We start from the raw sequence: 13,755 nt of genomic DNA on the forward strand, positions 1-13,755 counted from the left end.
CAGTATTCTGCAACAATTCCACTGAATACTGTAGATTGTGAGCGAGAATTTATTTGCATGAATTTGTAAAATCTGAAATTACAAACAGTCTTTCCGTAAAAAGAGTTAGCACTCTACTAATAATAAATCTTGAAGGACCTACTGGTAAAGAATTCGATTTCCAAGTGCTTTCAATATTTGGAGTACTCATAAAAACAGACGTATTTTGTTGTAATGTAAATTCAGCAGTAATTGATTCTAAACATTCGGTACTGAAATCTAATGATTTACTTACATAAAGGCCTACCTAAAATATGGTAAGGTAGATTGAAAGTAATAAAACTCCCAAACAAATTACACACAAACCTGCACAGATATATAAAAATATACAAGTCTTGTTGATTTTATCTTTCTCTACAATTATTTAGAATGTTTTTCACGATTTTCACACATAATTTTTTAATTTGTGTATTTTTGCGACAAATGATTATTTTCTACCATAAAATCTTATATAGGTCTATGCATACTTACTGTAGACATTTTATAACACTAAAACTAAGACATCTGACTTTATTTATAAAGGACACTGTTTACGTAAAATGTAATTTTGCACAATTTCGCAAGAAACATGTTCTTATATTACAATCGCTACCACTACTGCTACTGCTGCTTGAAAGCAGAATGAATTTAAATTAAGGTAAAATACTAACTTCAAATGCTGGAATTTGTGACGTAAGTAGGACGAATGTAGTACATAGCAAGAGTAGAGGAAATCAAATGGCAGTTTGTGTCCGTTAACTCCTGAGAGATGGATATATTTTTTCTCAGCTGAAGCCTTCTGCGGTGAGAGTGGTTATTCGCTATTCCCTGCAATGAATGAGACCACATTAGCAGGCGGGAACCTTTTCTTGTCGTCCTTGAAAGTTTCATTCTCTTCTGTTTTTTTCCCAAGAATTAGCGTATCCATTCAGAGATGTTATCTGCACCCATATCCTGTGTGTATCATCATGTGTTATTACCGTGAAGCGAATCCCTACAGTTGAAGGCATGCGTTGAAAATCCTTAATAGGGTGATAAGGCAACAAACTGCTATTTGTGCAAATAAACTGGCGTTTTCACCCTAATTTTTCACAATATCTACATTTAAGTACCCATCCTTACTCCTGATATCGTGAAACATGCCATCTCTAGAATGAGTTGTTTCGTTGTCGGCTGGCTATAAGACTTAATGCTTTTCGTGCGACCTACTTCATGCATCTCATTTTCTTTGTAACTACATTATTTTATCTGGGCGCATATAATACTTCAATTACCACACTAACAGCGACTGATTCTTAACAATACAACTCGGCAACACTGATTAAGCGCGTGTTGATCTGGGCGGCTAAAAAGCCACGTCCTCCGTGAACTAAGTCGCATGAAAAGGGGTAAGTTATACCGTGTGTTCATTTCAAAATGTGCCATGACGTCACTGTTGTGAGTCAGCGATTTGAAGCGAGTTTCAGCTTTTATGTCAGAGAAGTTGCCTATTAATCAAGGCGTTCAATCTGAATTTGAGAACGTGTACGGTATAACTAGAACTTCGTAGCAACAGATGGCGGTCTGTAAAGTCTGTGTGCTGCCATAACCTCTTTCGAACTGTGTTTTGCGCGGGCAAGTCGTACGCTGGATATTTGTTATCATCAGTTGCGTACGGCAACATTCCACAACACAAATCAAATGCTCCGTGTCCATTTTGACCGTCGAAGTTAATGTCAACATATACGTAAGTAATCGTCTTAACCCTCTCCCCATATCCCGACAGTAAGAAAAAAACTCACCTCAGTACGTGTTTCCAAACAGTTCACATTCCTGCCACTACAGTGTAACCGTACGTATCGGTAAGTACTCTTCAGAATGAACGCCGTACTTGCTAGGCAACTTCTCTGGCACAGAGGTAATACGCCTCTGCTGAAGTGTAGGAAGATTGAATTCTTTAGGCTCATCAACTAGCCACATGACGGCATACAGCGAGTCATGACACACTTTGAACTGAACACGCAGTAGATTGTTGATTGGATTACTTTGCTTCGCTGATTAGGTAGTTTCGTTTAATTGTAATTGATTGGAACGGATTGGTTGGTTTGTTTGGTTGACTGATTTGTTGGTTTATTTTATTTTTATTTTTCGTTCCTTAATTTATTGGTTAATTGGCTTTATTTGAATTGGGTTGAATTTCGGGAGGGGAGCACTACGATTCAGCACTGCGACCTAGAAGATCTAGTGCGCTAATCCTCGTTCTAGGCGCATTTCTATTCCACACCGGCTGACTACATTAAGGTTCGCTCCGTATCCAGATTTCGAGAAGGTAATTCAACTCGTCCCTAGACCAGCCCCTTCCTTGCGTCGCCAGCCAACGTTCTGGGAATCCTACGCAATGTTTTAAGGTGCATTTACATGGTTCAACTTTTTTTTCCAACTTTACACATTCAAGCAATGAATGCAAGATTGATATTTAATATCAATTAATATATTTACGTGTGAAGATAACGTTCAAAACGGCACACCTTGTAGACATAAAATCTTCCTGCATTTTTTTAAGTTGGTTATTTAACGACGCTGTATCAACTACGAGATTATTTAGCGTCGATGAGAATGGTGATAGCGAGATGGTATTTGGCGAGATGAGTCGGCGGATTCGCCATAGATTACCTGGCATTCACCGTACGGTTGGAGAAAACCTCGGAAAAAATCCAACCAGGTAATCAGCCCAAGCGGGGATCGAGCCCGCGCCCGAGCGCAACTTCAGACCGGCAGGCAAACGCCTTAACCGACTGAACCACGCCTATGGCTTTCATGCATCTTAATTGAACGCGCGTTTTAAACTTGATTCTTTCGATATTCTTTCCAGACTGCATGCGTACTCGCATGGAAAATTGAACTATGTGGAAACGGAAGAACTTCGTGAAAAACTCCAACTACGACTTCGTCCATCACAAGTATCACTATGGATTTTTGAGATCAGGACGCGAACCCGGACCACCAGCGTGACAGTTCGAAAGTCTGAACACACAGCCATCACAGTGGTTGGCTTTATTAGAATAACTGCGACTAATTCAATTTACTCTGTTTTTGTTGAATTGAGTTGTTCTGTTGTTGTTAGTTTTAGTAAGGACGGAATTCGGTTGGTTTAATATGATTGGTTGAATTTAGTTTTGTTGCTAAGTTTTGTAAGGGTTGGTTTGGTTCTGCTTGTTTCGGTTGAGTTTGTTGGTTTTATTTATATGATTTTATGTCGTTTAGCTAATTTTTTCCAGTTCAGTTAATTTTGTACGTTTGTTTTATTCAGTATTTATAATTGGTTTCATTGCGTTTATTTCATTTATCAACATTGATTAGTTTACCTAAGTGTGGTTGAAACGCTTGATTAATCTGTTAATTTGTTTGTTTTGTTTTACATTGTGTTTTGTACTTTTGTTTGGTTTATTTTGTCAGTTTGAGTTAGTATAATTTCGTTTTATTGGTTGATTAATGTAGATAACTAGTTAGTTTCATTGGCTTTTTAAAATTTGGTTTGGCGTTGGCTAGGATTAATGAAAAAAAAATGTAATTAATGTCAGGTAAGTATGGGGAATGGAGTTTCTTTTCATTTGAGGAAAGTTCAATTCTTCTTCTTTTATATGTATTAAATTGTTTGCTATTAAATTCTCGTGCAAAAAGGACAACTTTAACAAACAGATCAGGTGGTCACCGGCAAATCGACACAAACTTCACTTAAATGACGATTTTATTGACCCTGTCTAGAATACATGAGACTGTATAATTATGTATAGTTTACATTTATTATTCATGGTCAAGGTGAGAATGGTTGATTCATAATTACGTTAAAGGTACTCATAACTTGTGATATACCATTAACCTTCTCATGCAGATCAGAAAACCTCAGCACAAAACCAGATCCTGTGTGGAAATTATCTTATTAAACTTGCATTTGGAGAAAAATAATTCGATTGCAGGATTTTAAGCTAGTGATATGCTTCTGCATTTATTCTGGCACTTTTGCACAACATTTCATCCCAATAAGACTCTGTATGTTGGTACTCCCAAATTGCAGAGTGGATAGTTGTGTATATTTTTCGATATTCAAAGGAAATTAGTCATAAATCGGTGCGCAGAGTGAAACATTTGTCTCACCATATCTCAAAATGCAGATTTTGAACTTACTTCCTTTTGATTTCTGAAATAAGAACCACTGGAAAGCTAACTGTGAGCGAACTGAACTCGTCACCGGAAGCTGCGATCTCGTGAGTTCGAATTCCGCTTGGTGTGATTATCGGTACCTGATTGAGTTTTTCCATAGGTTTTTGCCTAACTGTAAGGCGAATGCCAGGTAGTTCGTGAATCTTCTGCTTTGGAACATGTAAGTGAAATCAGTTATCTGGGTGTAATGTTATATTTTCAGGCGAAGTGGAATAAACAACTCCGAAAACAACTTTGAACGGTGGCATGTATTGTTATATTGTTAACAATAAATATATGTCTAGCTAAAGCACTAAATATGGACATAACAATTCTGAATAACATGTACGGTTCATTAGTGGAATCCAGAATGTTCCATGGCATTGAGATATTGGGGAATTTTAAAAACAGTTGGGAGAAAATTTATGTAGACTAGTTTTACAGATCCCTAATTCAGCGCCCAGAATAGCAATGTTGGAATGTGGTAGATGTTGCAATAGAGGAGGAAGTATGGTGCAAAGTTTTAGTTTATAATTAAAAAAATGGAAGATAAAGAGATTGTCGAAGTTTATTATAGATATCTTGTAACGAATGACAATAAAATATTGGGTTAACGCTTTAAAAAGTGAACTGGATAAAATTGGACTTGGGCAACGGTGGAGGAAAAAATCACAAAAGCAAGCACAATGATTTAAATATTATTAGACAAAGGTGTGACGATATAGAACAACAAATATTTAGTTACGGGAATAACAAAAAATTCACTACAAAATGACAGGAAAGTTAAAACGATGTGCGATAGAAATACTAAGAGTAGACTTTGTTTCGCATGGATCAGGTTAGGAGTGTGGAAATAAGTTTTAGGAATTATAGTTTATTATAAAACAACCTCCTGAATTTACAGGTTCCCGAAAAAGATGAGGTAAAGAAAAATACAATAATGACGGGAATAATAACTTAGGATTTAAGTATACAGACAATAAAAGTTAAAAAAAAAAATACTAAATTAGTATGTAATCAGAGATTCAAAATAACATTTAAGTGTCACCTCTAAAAATTATTATATAAATATTTTTTTAAATATATGCAAGGACCCGCTAATTACAATGGTAACAATGCTTTTAATTTTGTTAATGTTAGTCGGAGACTTTCCAAATTTCCACAAAATACGAGTAGTATGGTATAGTGACACGTGTTTCCACCATCAAACCGATCACCTATATCTCGCTTAGCTTGTATTTTGCTTTGTGGCAGTCCAACGTAGGCTCATAAATGCTCTTCACGTTGTTCACTTTCTCAGGCTGATCTTTGTGATGTTCCAATCTAATGGTAGTGTAGATGTATCCTTCAGAACTATTTTCTTTAAAAACGATTATCTTATGACAACTACCATTAACGACAAGGCCATGAACTCTTCATAAACGGAAAAATAATTTTTTTTAAGTTCTTCAGCTATGAAGGAGCGAACACGATGGTGAGTTTCTGCGAAGTTTACCGTGCGGACGAGGTGCAACACTTTTAAGGAAAAGTGGGCGTCATTTACGCAAATGGCTATGTTTACTTTACCGCAAAAATATACGTTATATTAACGCAAATAAACATTAAGCCATACCTTCAAATGTGGCAACAATGCCTCCATAGATGTAGGGCCTATTCCTTACAGCAAAAGTTTAGATGTCGATCATCACGTCCAAGGCATTCTCCGAAGGATTAGTCTTAGCAGAAATATTCTCCTTTTCTTTACAGTTGCTATGGTTGGTAACGGTGTCTCAACGTTTTATGTAATGTATATGTATTTTAGTAAGGATATTGTACCACTTGAATAACTTTTCCGTTCGTAACAGAATTATCGAGATGTATACTTCGTTCTTGAGATGCTTAAGCATTTCAGTAAGCACATGTATAGAAGGATCTGGTTTATGAAATTGTTTTTTTTAATATCTATGGAAGGATTCAGGCCCATTTGTCGTTCGGGGATCGCTTGAAGGACAACTAGCCCATAACACTGATGAAAAGTCGGCTTCATTACTGATGTAGTTTTATAACATATACTCGACGAAAGCATTCATTTGGGGATTATCAGGAGTTATGCTGTGCAATTCAACAAACCCCTCACCCACAATATTTGGAGGCAAATACTGCAATCCAGATTTTTGCCTAATTTTGAATTTTTATTCACATTTAAACCCAATGTTTACAATTTTCCAGATTGTCCCAAGTGAAAGCTGCAACACGGTGTTGCTGTATATCCTATATTTGGTTTCTTCTCGGCGTTCATTGTCATTTATTTGCGGTATTGTAACCTCAATTTTTGCGGTAATGAAACGGCATCCCACAGCTCCTTTTGCTCTAATGAAACGCACCTGCGGACAGGACCCTATAAAACATGGGCAAGTGTTTGTTTCTCCCTGCGACAATGTCCAAGGACCTGCCCCACGGAGCGAACGGCGGAAATATTGGTAACATTTTGAAGGTCTAGTGCCATTCATTGCAGGAGAGAGCTTCATGATTTCTGACCCAAGAGTTGGCAGATGTGTGTTCCTCGTAGAGTTCTACTTCAATTCCTTTTTGGGAGACCTGATACCAGGCGGAAAATTCACGGTGTCGAAGTTCGTGGAGAATTTTTCGGGAGTCGCACAGATTACTGCGAGGATTAATAATTTTAATTTTTCTTGTATCTGAAGAGACTCCAAGCATAGTGAACTTTCATTTCAGGATTTCGAGTGGCCAGTGCATAAACATTACAAGATTTTTAAATGATGTTATAAGCGTTGATACATTGAAGAAAGACCTCCCAAGATTATTTAAATAGGCCGAGTTCTTTAGATTTTTTGTAGGAATATATTATGTTATGCGGTACATCTGTTGGTAACTGTAATATTTCCGGACATGTATATTATGTGGCGAAATAGAATATACAATCCTATATTGTTAACATGTGTTAAGATAGATTGGAGTAAACGATACATTTCAATAGTGAAATTTATTGTATTAGCCAAAATATCAAGAATTATTAAAAATGAACAGACAGTAAAGTCCTTAGGAACATGTTTATGGAAAATATACCAAAAGAAAAAACGAAAGAGAGAAATAAATTAATAGGTTAAAAGAAATATAAAATAACATTCAAAATACGTGTATGTGTGTGTGCAATGTAAGTAGGCCTACTTATGTACGTACAAAATTGTATGTTAATAAATGAATGATGGCTAAATGACCGGAGGTCAGAGCTGTCGTTCAACATTGTAACTCACTGCGGACTCATCTCTCGCTGTAACTAATTCTACCGACGCTAGATCTGTTTAGTAGGTTATTAATTACCGACGCTGTATCAACTACTAGGTTTTTTTAACGTCTATGGAATTGATGATAGCAAGATATGGTATCTGGCGGGATGAGGCTGAGGATTTCCCATGTGATTATGTGACATTCGCTTTACAGCCTGGGAAAAACCTGTACAAAATCCAACCAGGTAATCTGCCAGCGCGGGTATCGTATCCACGGCTATGCATAGCTCCGAATCGGCAGGTAAACACGCTGTCGCCTGATCTACTAAGTTATATGGCAGTGGTCCTCGCAGTCGATACAACGTCGTTAAATAATTGGTCTTATATTAATGGATAGAACTTCTGCTTCAAGATCGATTTTAGCAGCAGAAGAGAGACTCAGCCCCTAAGCCTAAATTCACCAGGGCACAGACACCTGTCAATCGATGAAGTAACACGATATCTTAAAACGCTGGAAGTTCATTGTCTTGGCCTTTCAGAGTCGCATCCCCCCAAGGAAGAGTGCTTTTAAGAACGGACATCTTTTCAGACGAGTTTCGGTAGAAACGCTACATTGAAATAACATAAAATTTTCTTTTTATATTTTTCTTATTTCCTACTGTCCTTTATTTTTTCCCCTTCTGCTTTCTTCCTACTTCTTCCTGTTACTTATACTTTTTTAGTTCGTTATGCATTGCAGTTAATCTTCCTTCGTTTCTAAGTTCGTTTCCCTTTCCTCCTCTAATTTTTTTTTCCTCTTAGTCTTTATCACTTCTTCTTCTCATTATTCTTTTTTGTCTCAAATTTTATTTCATTCTTTTTTTCTTTGTTTGTTTAATTTACTCATTTATTTCATATTTACTCTCTTGATTTTAATTTAATTCTGTCTTCATTTTTTGTTTTTGGTTTCTTTACTTATTTTTGTATTTATTTAATTTTCTTCTTTTTCATTTTCCATTTAATCTACTTTGACCTGTCTTTAAATCTTGCATTACATGAGGTTGCTTATGTCATGGCAAGCGAACGAGTCAGCGCCAGACAACACAAGAAATTATAGATCTAACGTAGTTTCTAACCGGAAATGATAATTGAAAGAGAGATTGTAGATAACGTTGGTGGAATGAAGAGGAGAGCCTCGAGAAAACCCCTGAAAATCTTTTATTTCGTGCAACGCGAATGTCATGTTCGCCGGAGACGGGGATTGAACGCGGACTCGCTTATCTGATAGTTCGCTAGTTCGCGCGTTGGCTTACCTCGCATATCCTCTCGCTATCACCAACTCCGTGCACACTAGATAACCGCCTAGTTGGTGCAGCTTAATTATATAATTGATTAAAAGCAATGGTAAGCCATGCTTCGTTAATCCCATCCATACCCTTCATTATATATTTATTTGCATACATCATGCTTTTCTACTGTAATCAGCTCAAATGTTTGAATAGAGCTTGGAAGGGCTTGTTTTAATTATTCTACTTAATTACTGACTCTGTGTTATGTTAGCGATAATTATATAATTAAACAATGGCCATAATATTATGTCATGAAAATCCTCTTTCAAAATATCCTAGCTCGTGGCTGGACCCGGGACGGGTCTGTACACTTAGGCACGGTTTAACCCGTTGTGCGCCCTTTTTTTGCGATGATTGTCCAAGTCCGACAAGTGGCCTGGGTGGCATTCGTCAATCCACGCTGACAAGCGGACCATCCTGCTCAGCCTCTGATATAGCCAGGTCCCGTTCGCATGTGAATAGCCTGATGAGCCCCATGCACTTCCAATATAAGCATCGGAAATCCATACTACCTCCAAGACTTCACCCCAGTCTATTTTTACTATGGCGGACGATAGATGAAAGGAGGGGGGGGAGGTGGAGAATGTTGGTGGAATGATAGAGAAGAAACGGAAGTATCCCGCGAAAATCTCTCTGCAACTTCTGCTATGTCCACAAATTCCATCACGATCTGGCCGAGGATCGAACCCGGATCGCCTGGACGGAATACCAGTGTTCTAGCGTTGTAGCCACAGACACGGCACGTTCAGCACTTATTCTCTGCTTTCAGTACAAGTGCAGTATCTATGCATGTCCTATAATAGGTAGAACTTCCACATAGCAAGTGAGTGATTAATATTTCTGTTTGTTTCAGGTAAGTGTATGGGCTTGTTCATCCAAGGTTCAGCTGTGGTCGCCTGTTTTGCTACTTCCGAGAGATAAATGTGGTTGAATTCCCAAGAGAAAAGTAGGCCATTTGTTATTATTATTATTATTATTATTATTATTATTATTATTATTATTATTATTATTATTATTATTATTATTGTTACATACCGGCAATGATATGCGCAACGACTAATAACCAACGCGACTAACATTGCTTCAAATCCAGTCATAAATCACTTTTTTTTTTCATGATGTCCTATACAGGGTGAGTCAGGAGAAAAGATACATATTGTAAGGGATGATAATATTGGGAGTTTATCAGTTGAGCGCAAGATAAAATTTTACCTGAACTGAATGCATTAGATGAGCGCGGTGGTCAGTTAATACGAGCCGCAGTTGTTTCTCTTGCCATTTTGTAGAGACTTAGGACTCTCTGTATTCTCTCGTTAAAATGCTCGTACCAATAAATTGGTACTTGTCAGAATTTAAAATGTTGGTACCGATAATTTGGTACTTGTCACAGTTTAAAATATTTGTTCCAGTGTCAGTAATGAATTTTTTAATATTTAGGGCACTTTCTTGGATAATAGTAGGTCACTCTCTGTAGGAAACCAATTCTAGTAATATTTCCGCGTCTATATCTACAAAGTAATTGTTCTATACACTGCTTCCTCCTTTCATACAGAATGTTAAAAAAAGTATCCAATATTTTACGAGGTGTTATTATGCATCAAAACAAGAAAATAATGTCTAATAAACATGGGTCTTACAACACATACTTTCTGAGATCTGAACTCTTGTTCATAGGAGGTGCTCAATGTGACGTCCATTCATAACAATGCATTTCTCTGCCTTGGGCGTAAGGAATCACGCACTCTTTGAAACTGATCTGTTTCCTTCATGTGTCCCCATAACCAAAAGTCTAGGGGATTTAGGTTCGGGGAACGAGCAGGCCAAGATGTGGGGCTTCTCCGACCAATCCAGCACTCTTGAAATGTCAGCGTCAGGTGTTCACGCACACTGCGGAGAAAATGTGCTGATGCCCCATCGTGCATGAACCACATCTTTAGTCTTTGCTGACATGACACATTCTCCAGCAATGCAGGCAATACGTTAATAAGAAAGTCCTGAAAGTCTCTGTGGTAGTACGTATGGCCAAGAACGCCTGCTCATACGTTGATTGAGAATCGGTGCTGATGCCTTGTTTCTTCAACTGCATGGGGATTTTCATCAGCCCACACATGCTGATTACGAAAATTCACATCATCATCTCTGCTGAACCTCGCTCATATCCGCAACCAGAGTTTTGTTTTCAGTATTCCTTACGACATATCATTATTACATGTCAGGAGTGTCAACTATGGTAAGATTGTCTGGCATTCTGCTGTATTATAGGGCAGAGAAATGCATTGCCATGAACGGACATCACATCGAGAACCTCCTATGAACAAGTGTTCAGACCTGTTGTAGGACCCATGTTTATTAGGCATTATTTTCTTGTTTTGATGCATACTATCACCTCCTAAAATATTGGACACTTTTTAAGACCCTGTATATAGGATTGGCTCTAACAGTATTCCTGTTGTCATTCATTTTAATACATGTGCTAGTTTGTGTCTCAATAATGAAGTGAAGAAACAAATATATATAAGGATGCGCACTTTTGAAATTCACAGAGAACGCTTTTTGGAACGCCTCACATGCATTATTAGTTCTGTCTGATGTAACAGTATCAGAAGCCCATATTTCAAAGAGAAATAACGAATCCGGTTCTATGAAATTAGATACCAAATAATAATAAGCAAAGCCTGTGATACTTTCATTAACAGGTTGGTTGCTAACTAAATCTTCAACAAATGCATCTCCGACTTCATTTGGAGGAAGAAATTAAAGACCGAATACCCAGTGCAACCATCTACCGTTGTCAGTATTATTATCTTTATACTGCCAAATACTGCACTGTACATCAATAATATGTCCGCCGAGTTAGCTCTGTGGTAGCGTGTCTAGATCAGCCGGCCCAGGTTCGATTCCCGGTGGGGTCAGAAATTTTAATATGACGGAGAGATGCGGTGCACAACTTCTAATCACTAGATTGTGCATTAATATGCCTGGGTTAAATGCCAAATCTCTCCGCAGTGCATATGAAGAGAAGGCATATGTCACTGTTGATAGTGACTCGTCCGTCGGATGGGGACGTTAAGCCTGGCGACCCCCTTGGTTTTATTCGACAGGAGTAGGCTACGTGTCGGCACCGGGTTTCCCCTTCTCCCTTCCTCATCTTCATCATCACTCATTGCAGACAATACACTTACACATAGACTCACCTTAGTACACGATATAACTCTCCACAGGTACACATCATGTACAGCGTGATCCGCCGAAGTGGTGTACAACTGGAAAATGGGTCACAGTTCTGCCATCTATCCCCAGCATGCGGAACCCGAATCACGCAAGTGAAGTGGGTGGGCATTGGATACACACACACATCAGTAATATCTTCTAATCTTCCTTACTTTTGAATTTCTTACAAATTGATTATGCTACAGTATTATGCCAGTTGTCGTTAACTTTGCAAAAGCTGTAGGTGAGAGTTCGATTTTCTCCATTGATCTAATCCTTTCGGCCCTCTATGATCCTACCTGGGGCAAAGGCGGCGGGCACATACCTACTGCCATTAATGCCGATTATCTGTAAGGGTGGAAGTTTTGACATCGTGCCACCCTCTTGGGCGATTTGGCCTGTAATGGAGTTCGCTTTACCTCTCTATTATGCCAGTAATATAGTCAATAATTCTTCATGTACAGAGCCTTCATTCGTGTATGTTCGGAGATTTCAAAGTTATTGCGGTATCTTCTGCATTTATCATCATCATCATCATCATCATCATCATCATTTTTATTGTGTATTTTTTATTTTATTGTGTATTTTTATGATTTTATTGTGTATTGTTTATCATTTTATTTTGTATTGTTTATATTGTGTATACCACTGCCACCGGGTGCTTGCCCACTTGCAGTGTAAATAAATACATACATAGGCTACATACATCATCATCAGCTTTTGAAAATTGCACTGCTTTGTCCCATTCGTTCTAATTCTCATGCGAAGCTTATGAATCAACAGCTATGGTGGTCCCTGGTCATGTGGTTAACATGACGCAAAGTTATCGCTTATGAGGACACAGAATAACACCATGAAGAGAAAGGTACTCAGTCCAAATAACAGGGCGATAAATTTCCATTTTTTCTGCTTGGAATCGAGCCCGGTTTCGCTGAATGTATAGATTGTGAGCCATAGGAGGGGGCTTAAGAAATGTTGGTTACAATTAATTATACTGCGTGTAGTTCACCGTTCTACGACAGTGTTAGGGGTACTTTGAAAATTTAAACTAGATTTTTTTTAATAAATGATTTGGAACATATTTAGAATATATAAACAAATGTTTTTAAAATCTTAATAACTGACGTTTTTTAATTGTATTTGTGAGTGAAGGTTAGAACTTTTCTTTATATATTGTACTATTTTTAGAAACTTCGTGCAATCCTCACATCACTGTTTAGTAATCCTTTTTTTTTTTTCTTGCCTCGTGTAGTGTTTCATTAAGCTAACATGTGATTTTCTATGTGAAGTCACGTGAAAATTTTCTCTTCCTATGGTCGTTAAATTTTTTACATACTGATACCCACACTCTAATAACAGCGTTCCTAAACCGTTAATGATTATAATCATCATAATTATCATGATTTATTGTTGTAATCATGATAGTTGCAGAGTTTACTCAGCGCAGACGTGTCTAATTGGACGCAGTGTGCGAACAGTTTCGTGAAGTGTGGGAATTGTGGAGGACGGGTTTGTGTAACCTCTGGATTACATGGGGCTAGAGAAATGATCGCATTTAGACATTTCACCGTTACGAATTCGTTTCAAAATAGCATCATTAGACTACTTCCTATTGTGACCAAATTCGCCTCAATGCCGATCTAGGCAGTGACATAGCCAGACTAATTATTTTGGGTGGGCCAGATATGCGGGGTTTAGAAAGCACGTGACCCATCTCCTAACAACACCCCTGCCATCAACTCTCTTGAAACTCGTTTTCGGAAGTCTTATACAGGGATATCATTTTATTTTTA

Source organism: Periplaneta americana, chromosome 8 (genome assembly GCF_040183065.1).
Source record: "Periplaneta americana isolate PAMFEO1 chromosome 8, P.americana_PAMFEO1_priV1, whole genome shotgun sequence".
Lineage (NCBI taxonomy): Eukaryota > Metazoa > Arthropoda > Insecta > Blattodea > Blattidae > Periplaneta > Periplaneta americana.